The following is an 11811-nucleotide window of genomic DNA, read 5'->3' as shown; positions in this document are numbered from 1 at the left end:
TCAAAATCTTAGTTACTAGACTACATCTTAATTACTTTATTTGAAGCAAATAGATCTATGAGAGCTAAAACTCGTTTTATTTTACATTATACTCGGTTAAAGTGATTTAGAAAGACTAATTTGTTTTCATCCATAGAGAACTCATTTTTTTATCCTCAGCATCCCTGATTTGCGAAGCAGAAGGGACAACTTCACTTCAATCCCTCATGTTGTACCGAACGTTGACCTTTCGGTATTGAGTTTGAGCCGGGTTTTCGAACGCAGCAGTGAGCAGTGCCTGCCTGAACATGGCGGATTGTTCGTTTTGATATCTGCGTTGTGTCGATCAACGAATTTTTAAATTTTTAGTGGAATTTTAAGTGAAAATGTGATAACTATGAATTAAAAATTATAGTGTAGTGTTGTTGTAGTGAATTGAATCATGTGTCGGACAGGGATGTATCGCTTTGGAGTCGGTAACTGGATTTTCTTGTTGGCCTGCATCCATTTGTTTACATGTGCCGAAGGTAAGTCCCTTTCTTCTAAATATTGCCGTTTATTATCGATCGGCAAATCGAATGCGGTGTGTTAAACGGTTCTATATAGTGAAAATATAATATAATAAAATAAACTTGGTCTAAAATTTGAAATTTAAAAGCGTTGAATATAAGCAAATGTAGAGTTAAGATACGCTTTTGTTATTTATTTGTTGCGGTTGCAACAGTAGTTTATTTACGTTAGATTAATGGTTTATAGGTGTAGTTGATTACGAGCGGGCGTTAATGTCCAAATGATGGACGGACACGGCCTGGGTGCGTATTTATCGTGCTTTAGGGCTCCGCCGACGGCTCCACGGCCGACAGTAAGACGCTGTAATGACGCTCCGCTGAGTTTAATTCATGGTTATTGAGCGCTTTGGGGGTGATTAAAAGTTTTATTTCTTCAGTGGGTTTATAAATAAATGTTTAACGTCGTAACTTTGTAACTGTTTATAGCCATGGAGTGTGAGGTAGTTGATAAACGGGAGCTTTATATGGTCCTAATAAGACTTAACATCTGTTTAATTTTTTAAAACATTACAGCTTTAACAAGAAGAGGGGCGAAGTGTCAGTGTTGTCATTGTTTTTATAATATGTAAGCTATACAAGTTCGTTAGGATATATCGTGAACATAGTTAAGGTCGCTTCTTGAAGTATAGAAGTTGAAGTAACATTACACGGAGATTCATTGTTTGAAAGACGAATATACGACCATAAATTTGATAATAATGTCTAATAACTTTATTGGTGAAAAACAGTTAAATAAATGACTAAATTTATTAATTACTGAAGTAAATAACTCACGCTATATATCTACTTGTACTTAAATATGTAAGCAAAAGCTCTATCCGTCTAGTTTTTCGTTACGATATTAAGTTAACTTCAAACTAACATCCAGTGCAGCATAAGCTTGTTAAATACTTAACAAGTATACTATGGAATGAAAGTTAAAATGTATATATATTATTGTTTTGAACATACGACTGAATGTAACTTGGGCACAACTTCAACGAAAGTTGGAAATTACATATCTAGTCATAATTACATTGAAAAACTAACACAACAACTTGTGCTAATGTGTTACTTATAATAAAGAGCAAAAAAATAGTTATTAAATAGGTCTTTAAGTAAATACATAATGAATAATTTTGGAAGCGAGAAAGTTGCGCTAGGATTCGGTCATCTCTGCACAATTTCGTAGTACACAAGTTACGTACTAGAGGAATATGCAACGCTATGTGTGGGCGGTTTACTAAATATGTATGAATATATAGCTACAAGCAATTCAACAACCGCTCGCCACAATAACAACTCGCTGCTTGCAACAAGCATAGCTTCGAATTAAAAGCTCTCGCAATGCTAAGCTGGAAATAACTATACATTAGCATGGTGAAGCCAAAGCACGCTTTGTACTGCGAGCTTAAAGAATCCATGGCGGCTTTAGAAAGCTTGTCGGATTAAACGGCGGTGGTCGGAGTGTTGGCGTGTTGGTGTGTTGGGAAAACACATGCGCGATAATGTGCCGATGTGTGTTTGTATAATCACTTTAAACAATGGAACAAGGATTAAAGGATGTTTCATTTTAATTAAATAGTATTATTATGGTTGAGATGTTTTAGTGTAGAGTACCAACATTTTAAATGTATCTTGGTTTTGTGGTTATCGGAATAATGTTCAAGGATCAAGGCAAAGGGTGTTAGTTTATCAGTTTTATGTTATGTAAAGTGAGTAGCGAATATCGTAATATCTTGTTTTGTTGTGTGATGGAATATTTATGTAAAATTTCTTCTAAGATTGATATACACAACAAAGTTTGGAAGTTAATAAATAAAGTAATTTGAGTGTTTTCCGTTGCGCCGATCAGACAACAGATCAATTAACTAAATAGGATTGTTTTTCTTATTGGGACGATTGAACCCATGGGAATTTTTTTTTGGGGAGGCACTCAGAAAATTATTGCCTCGAAAAGAAATTCCAATTTTTCAGCCGAGCTTCATTGACCTGTTTAATTTTTGACTGTCAATATCTTGGCTTAAAATCTTACTGTATGTTAGTATGTCTACTACGTAACAATATTTTTCTTTACGATTGTAATAAATATAAATAATTCTTGTTGAAACAATGTACAGAAGCTGAACACATTTTTAACCAAATCGAATCAAAATCGGCACATCGTATTTCTTCATCAGTAATGGCATTGCTCGAACATCGATTTGGCGTTTTTTAATGCTCTTAAAATACTTTATTGCAGCCTTTACCGCCATTTTTGTCAACGGCCTTTTTACGACACACCCTCCTACTTTAATTTGGATTTATTCCCGATCCACCATTACCCGTGGGCCTATAGACTGGGCGCTGCATTCACCGGGTCACGTACTCGTCGTAAATCAGTCCCGGGTTCGATTCCTTCCAGTGTTGATTTGCATTTTTATTCACCTTAATGTAACGCTGATTACTGCGGTGCGTGTTTTTTGTTACTTTTTCAATAACGTATTCAGTTACTATAGTTTTTGTGAAATTCTTACAATCGTGTTTTTTAAATATGGATTTAAAGAACCAATATCATCATCAAAATTAAAGCATAACATTTGTACCTTGATAAGGTATTTGATAAGCAAAGGGGGGCTTAAAAACTATTTATAGCAAAACAATAATTGTATCGTGACATGAAATTTTATAGTTAAAAAAGTAGAGTTGAGAGAAATAATGAAGATGTAACAGTTGTAGATCCCGCAAAAAAAATATGTTTTTGTTTGGTGCACGAATGGACCGGGTGGACCGGTGAAATACCACGACCACATAGAAGACAGGCGTGAAGTGGATGCAATTCCGCGTTTCATCTGATGAGTGTGGTGCCGGAGGTCTCATTTTAGTCCTCTTTCCGATCTCACCCTTTTCTTATAAGGAAAGGATGGTAACGGTAATTGGATATGATGGAAGAGGGGACGCATAGGAAGGGGTAATGTCCTCTTCTCCGTTGATTAAAGGCAGGCAATGCATCTGTAATTGCGGATGTCTAAGGGCAGTGGTCGCTTGGCTATTTAGGCGGATTTAGGTGACCGCTTGCTCGTTTGCCAGCTTGTGATATAAAAAAAGGCTTTGATACAAAATTTATATTTCAAAATATTAATGTTACGCCTAGAAACAAGCGGCGTCCTGATGAAGTCCTAGTAATTAGCACCATTAATTAATCAAAAGAGGCTCGTTAATTAACTGAATATACCGCAGCGTACACCTCCCCTTTCCCCATAGGGGAGTGGGGGTTAGTGGGAGCGCATTGTTAGAGGAACTCCGCTCTTAACAATTATTAATATGTCAGTCTTTGATTTTTTTTCAACGTTTATTACTTTGATAAACATCGGCAGTAGATGGTTCTTGTTGGAAGATTAAAGTTTCAAGGAGTTTTAATCGCTTAACGTACGTATACTTTATCTAGACTAAGAGTCACCCTTATTAAATACAGGCACATAATACTCTGAGTATGACATTTGAGGTTTGAATAATGAAATATATATATATATATACGTGTTAGGTTTATCTTTGTTTTTGTAAAAATGTATACCGTAAGTGTGTCAGTGAGGAATTATTTCCGTGAGAAAGGTTGTGTTTGCTAATTAGTTTAGTATGTACATTTTAATGAAACACTTGTATGAGAAATTCATTAAAAATTTTACCTTTGTGAGAATTTGTGAGTTTTGGCACCGATTCGTGTTAAAAATAAAATATTAACGGTCCTTTCATGACATTCTTTTTTTTTTGTATTTCGTCCACCATTCCTTATAAAAGCTACAATTATCTTATGACTGTTATCTTTTCGTTTAAATGTAAAAAAAATATTTAAAGTTTTAGTACCTAATTTATACAAGTAACCAATTTTGATAGAGTGATCTGAAAATGAATCTCGTGTTTTCAAAGCTTATTTATAAGTAATAGAACCTTAAATTAAAATAGTCGTTACTTTATTGACTACTGAATGAATTTATTTTTCTGTAAAAGATTCAAATAAGATTCAATTTCAATAAAAAAAAAATCACTTGAGAAAATAGACAGCAAAAAAGTTTGAAAAAGTCTGAAGACCTTTACTAAAGAACTGTCTACATAAATACAGTAGATACTTTGCTGATATGTATAAAAAACTACTGAATTTAATATTTCGATATCACTTCAGTTTGAAAAAATAAATACACAGTTAATTTCTTTATATATGAAGACCAATCTTTCCCCTTCTTTTGATTGGAAAAAAAAGGTCTTAGATGTTTATATTTTTTTCCGTTCGCAATTATCGATGATTCATGTGCAGTACATCGATGCGTCGGCGGATGCTCTCAACGATTGCTAGCGAGAGAAAAGAGGGCGAAGGTATATTGAAAAGGGAGGGAAGATACAACGCATTAGTGATGCGCGTGCGCAGTAAACAAATAGTTTAGGTGCGTCCATTGTATCGACTGACGAAATCGATTATTTTAAAATGTAGTTTATTTTCTAATGTTATTTTGTGGTTGCTTTTATCTGTTTCTACGCCAAGCTTTGAAATACTTTGTTTATACTATTTTTTACGTACATATAAAATGGACTGCAGTACTGTATACTTTACCAAGCTTGGTTTCAAATGGTTTTTAATGAAGTCGCAGTGTACCTTAGCATTTAACATTTATCCTGCAGTCATGACTATTCATTTCATCACACGATTATTAGCGTATTGCAGCTGCGCTGTTGCGAAACCTGCGAGCTAATATAGAAATATAGACAAACAAACACGTTTACTTTGTAGCTTCGCGCTTTGTTACTATGTTGTGGATTTTATGTCGTGTTGAATTTGTAATGGTGTTTATTTGTTGCCGACATAGTAAGTTAGCTTCCAGATTATGATCAGTCAGGTTTGATTATATGCTAGTTTGCGCTAATGTATTTGTTTGGTACAATATTTGGAGACTCTCTTGTATTTATTTTTGGACAACTTAATTACCTCTTCCTACTGCTGAAGTCGCTTTTGAAGTCTTTAGCTTATTATGTCTTTTCACATTTTAAGAGGTTTGTTTAATTTTTTCTCTTTCCATCTTATTATAAATGCGAATGTTTAGATGAATGGATGGATGGATGTTTGTTAGAAGGTATCTCCGGAACAGTTCAAAGGATCGTGATGAAATTTGGCACATATATAGAACATAGTCAGGAAAAAATCATAGGCTACTTATTACTCGCGGGCGACATCTAGTTATAGATAAATGCGAATATTCCAATGGTGGATGGATGTTAGTTAGAAGGTATTTCCAGAACCGCAAAACGCGTTTCGCGGAAATTTGGCATAGATGTAAAACATAGTCTGGAAGAACACATATAGTTTTCTTCTAATTGCGCGCGAACGTAGTCGCGGGCGACAGCTAGTACTAATTAACTTTCGATATTTTTTTTCTATCGTTTCATTATGGTGTCTGGTAAATATGATTTCATGCACCATATAAATAAAAGCTATGAAAGAAGATAATAATGACTTTATTCTCTTGAATCATTAAACCAGATTGCAGGTAACTGCAGGTTTTAAACGCGAACAGATCTCCCACACGGTCGGCCGTGGGCGTCAAATGTTCGTCATAATACCAGGACTTAATTCCAATGCCTTCACCAATGTGTAAGCTTTGCTGAGGCCAGTTCCAGTTGGTAGAGTTAACACGTTCATTGCTATGAGATTTTTAAGAAAGTAATTTCGTGGAGCGATTCGGTGGCACTGTACAAGTAATACTAGATATATCGTTAATTCCACGCTAATGTTCTAAAAAGGAATTTCTTTTTATTTTGGACGTAAGCAATAAACTCAAAAATTACTGGACCTATTTCAAATTTTTTTTTCCAATTAGAATGCTACATTATTACTGATAGGTAGGTGGTAGGTGATAGGTTTTATTTATTATTAGATTTTTTAATTCTACGTGGACGAAGTCGCGGGCAAAAGCCATAACTTATATTTATAGTTAGCATTAGCGCAGGTAATAGGAAAAAAAAATCGTTGGTCTCTTCTGTACTCATTTGACATTACTGTGACTATAGACAATCAACTACCAATAATAGTAAAATATTGTGTTATCTGTGACTATTGTAAGCAATTTGTATTTATTGTTTGTTGTAAGATAAATGTACAATTATAATAAAATCTTAAGAAGCAACTATTACTATTTTAGTTTCATCTCCGTGTGAGCTGTAGTGTTATTTACAAGTTAACAGTTAACTTTACAGCTTGTTTATTTTTAATGACCCTATCCCTCGAGCTTTGGAGTTTATGGTGCAAAATTATAGATGCAAGTACCCTAGCAATGTTAGTGCCGCGGTCCGTTATTGTTCCCTCACGCCCGACCCCCTAACTGACGCTTAACGTGTTTACCTACTAACAATAATATTTGCCAGCTAGCATCATAAACTTGTAACTTAAAGATTCGATTTTGTACTCAATGTATTATACTTCTAATCTAATCTAACTTTTTTTTTATTATTACTATTATTTTCTATAAAGGTGCCAGCTGAAAACCAGCTCAGGGGCAGTTTAGTCTGTCCCTGCTTCGCTGAGCTGGCTCCCTTTTGCCACACTTTGTGCCTTGTATGTTTCTGTGTTTTTTTTTATTTTTTTTTGTGTGGCAATAACTGTTTTTTCTTTCTTTCTTTTTTACTACTTGCCAACATCATTTATATGTCTTTATCCCACGTCTTTCAGATTAATCTATCCTATAAAATCAATCGTAACTGTTAAAGAGTCTCCTTTCACTCAATCCTATTAACTCTTTTAGTTCTAATAATTAAATTGTCATCTGAATATGAAACATAGGGTTGCGTTGACCTAATTATTGTGTTATCACTGCAGCATTGTTTATCTTATGATAAGAATTTAATATCAGTGACAGTCCTCTTTGTTCTCTATGTTCTACTGACTTAGGAAATGGCGATTTCTATATACATATACTTATTAATAAGATTGTCTGTATGTAAACATAATGTAATATCAAAATAAAAAATGTCATATTTCGTACACATGATGTATTTTTTTTATTTTTGTCTTCCGATCTGTCCTCAAGGTCGCGTTTTTTTGGGTAATCTCTGGAACGGCTGTACCGATTTTGACGAGACTTGGACGGGAAGGTAGCTGATGCACACGGGCATATTGTAGGCAACTTTTTTTTTTACTCTTCACTGCCGAAGCCAAGATCGACCTTTTCACCAGAATAGAAGGGACGACAATAAATCTTAACAGATAGTACAACTACCATCATTATAAGTAAAGTTCTTTCAAGATCACTTTAAAAGGCTTCGCTTAATTAAACAATTGCAACGCGTGTTTTGTGTAACATTCATTACGTTTTGCACTGCATTCGATCCCCGGCTGTTTCGTATCCTTTTACGTGAAGCGATTCAACGACGTTCGGAGCAAAACATATCCGAAGCTACAAGAATAGATAGAAAAAAATAGCGAAGCCTTAAGTTAATTAGCTCATATAATGGTAATGAAATTCTTTTAGAGGCACGAGATAACGAGGCAGGCTCTCACGGCTATATCACAATAAGCGTAGAATACAAGTTGCTAGGCGCGTGGATGCCTTTTTTGCACGTTCCAACTTTTTTTTTATAACGCATAGGGATGTTATTCAATGTGCTTATGTGATTTGTAACTAAGTTTGGTCCTAGAGATTCGTAAGGCTTAATGAGTTGAAGATTTAATTCCGCGTATGGCAATCGTTTTATATTAAACATTAATTTTATGTTAGTTGCAAAAATATTTTCTCAGTGTTTTGCATTTTATATCATACCCTATATGTGTTTGTGTCAATTTTAATACCGCTTAATATTATTTATATTATAGTAGTAGAAAGATATAGTAATATAAAATAACATTATTGGGTCCCTCGGGACCTCTTGTCTTTCTGCACACGTACGGCGGGTAGTATGAGATGTTATGGTATTTCTAATAACAATACAGCTCAATGTGGACGCATTCCACTCGTTACACACGACAAAGATGCAGCTTTTGTTATTTTTATTATTTTACTACGGTATTCTAACAGTAAAGTATTTTAAGTTGGTGTGCATGTATGAATAATAGTATCCAATAGTTTTTAGTACATAGAAAACAACAGATAATGTTATTGTTTTGTAACTCTTTTCATACGTCTTACTTTTTTCATATACCATGGCTTTGTATAGTTCTTTTCAAATATCTTGGCGGTCCAACGTCATCGGAATACTGCGCAGTGCCCTCATCTTGCATCCCGTTACGCCACTATGCCGAAAATTGTGTTGCGCGATGACACAGTGTAGTGTAACACACTTGTTACTTTAGGCCACAGATTAACTAATAACAGATATATCACTTGGTTCTCTTCCGATACAAAAACTATCAATCTTTATGTCACATTCTATTAATATTAATAAATTTATTCAAAACGAATACGCAATCGGATATATCCCATCATCACTACTGGATACTGGATTTTAATTAGTTTCATAAATGTTCACTGTATCCGGATTGAACTGGATTGAGCCGGTCACGCACGTTAACGGAGTAAACGGCCGCGGGTGATACAAATACAAATACAAATACAAATATACTTTATTGTGCACTATCATGGAGTTACAAAAAAAGAAAGTACAACAGGATTTTCACAAAAGGCGGTCTTATCGCTAAGCAGCGATCTCTGCCAGACAACCTTTGGGTAGAAATTAAGCTAAGTAAACCAAATCGGTAGGGTGCACACGAACAGTGATAAGAAATAAAAATAAAAACAATAGAAATATTAATAAGAGAAAATAAAATAATACAATATTTCAGCAATATATAGCCAAATTAGAGCTGCAGATAGTGATCTTTGACATGTTTTTTAAACGATTCAATACTTTTACTGCATCTAATAGAGAGAGGTAAGGAGTTCCATAGTTTCACAGCGTAAACCGTGATCTTAGTTATGTGCAGCATTTTAAATGCATATGAAGAGGTGTTCTTGGAAGACGAGCTTTACAGGCTACATCTTGTTATATCACCATAAACGCAGCGCTTTTTGTACACTTTTTAAATGAAATTGTGTTGTATTAAAGTTGTAATGATCGTGTAAGACTGTGAATCGGGAAGTTTACGAGCCATGATTTTAATTATAAACAAATAAAATATACAGGTTATTAAAAACACAGCTTAAAGTTTTAGAGACTGATATTAACGCGATAATCTATTATATTTTAAGGGATGAAAACCTAATTAGCTTTCATAAGAGTATGTTATAGTACTCAGTAGTAAAGTTGGCACGTCAGACAGAAGAATACATCGAGTCCCGACGTGCCAAACCAAATGTCTGATTATATTTCCCTTTTTATTTGTAACAAATGCAATCTTATTAATATTATAAATGTGAATGTTTGGATGGATGTTTGTTTGAAGGTGTCTCCAGAACGGCTGTATGGATCTCTATGAAATTTAGCATAGAGGTAGAGCATAGTCTGGCAGAAAACATAGGCTACTCATTAAGTTTTTTTTTGTGATGCCACGTGGACAGAGTCGCGGGCGACAGCTAGTCATACTATACATGTGTTACTTAGCCGTTAAAGCTATCAAACTACGTAGTTAACGGCTTTGTAGATGTTATTTTGATTGAAATCAAGGCTGCAATGTATTCAGGTTTGCTAACAATATTACTCTCGTATTTGAGGACAGGCCGGGCGCTTGTTGACGCAACAGCAACGCTAATTGCTCATGAATTTGTAACGGTCTTAGCTTTGTGACGAGCACCCACCTACCCCGCTACCTAGGGAGTCTACTCTCTCCTAGTTCATCCTTTCTATGTCACTTGAGCTTACGCTTTTGGCTACAAAGATAAATTAGTGAAAGATTTAAGGTTATTAGCCAGTTTATTAGAATGATTGTTTACAGGTAAATATAGATACTAAAACAGATTTTGATTGACTGTTAGAGTAACTTAAAGGCAGGCAGTAAGTTCGTTGTTATGATTTTTACAACCCGTTGTGTATCATTTATTAGGAAAATTATTAAAAAAAACTCCTTCTGTAATCTTACTAATATTATTAATGCAAATGTTTAGATGGATGGATGTTTGTTTGAAGATATCTCCGGAACGGCTCAACGAATCTCGGTGAAATTTGGCACAGATGTAGGACATAGTCTGAAAGAGCACATAGGCAACCGTTTTTTTTTTAATTTCGCGCGGACGGAGACGCGGGCGACAACTAGTTTTATATACGCAGAATTATATTCTATTAATATCTACGAGTACAAATATAATCGTCAACTATGGTATTTCTATTCATACATAATATTTCAAATTGTACACTTCCTTTTTAGAATTAGTAAATACTTTGAAGAAATTCACTGCAGTGAAATAACTATAAGGAATTTTGGGGATGTAAGTACTGTAGACGATTTAGGGGAATTCACAATGTAAAGTAGGGTTGTAATGCAAGGGCAAAAAGGTATGTTTGTGTAATACAAATAAAATGTCAGTGTTATTAAAAACTAATATTTAGACTTTGTTCTAAACTAAGATATAACTATGACTATAGCTGTCCTTATATTTCGGGAAAAGCTGATGTTTTTTATTTACAAAAAGGGATTTTGCATTCACGTCTTGATTCTGAGTTAAAATAAAACTAATCAATATAAATTTTATCTATATAAACATGTCGTTTGTTTGGCTCGTTCACTGATGTAGCCATTCAGGCTGTAATTTATTTTTAGTTAAATGGAAGTCGAGCAATTAACGGATAGTGTGACACGATCTAAAAACGTCAGTACAATTAGTGGTCCCACATAATTGTTGCTACGATCGGAGCTTTTCATTTTATTTCAAAAATAGCCCGTCTAAAGTAATGTGTTTTTGGCTATGCTCGTAAAATTAAGCCGTAAAAATGTCATTTAACTGGGAAATTAAAAAAGTTATAAACTCGACAGACTTTACTACAGCACTTCAGTAAGGAGTAATCCACACTTCACTGTTCTATGGAACTGACTAAAATTATGTGTTTTGAGTGTAAGTAAATAAGATAGAGTAAATCTATACAGTTGACGTATAGTCGCTTTGCCTTTATATACGACTCGCGTCGACGATTCAACGCTGTGAGTACAGACCACGCAATATTAGTTTTAAAGACGTCGCCTTGTGTACGAAGAGGTTAATACAGGTTTTTCGGTAGTGGATTTTCGCGGTCACTGTTTGCCGTCCTATTAGTTGTATCGTGGCGGTCAAGTGCCTTTTCTTACACAATTTTTATTACATTTCCAGGTAATTTTATAGGACAGTTTACAAGCAAG

This window comes from Papilio machaon, chromosome 19, assembly GCF_912999745.1.
Source record: "Papilio machaon chromosome 19, ilPapMach1.1, whole genome shotgun sequence".
Classification (NCBI taxonomy): domain Eukaryota; kingdom Metazoa; phylum Arthropoda; class Insecta; order Lepidoptera; family Papilionidae; genus Papilio; species Papilio machaon.
Note: the sequence above shows the minus strand (reverse complement) of the source record.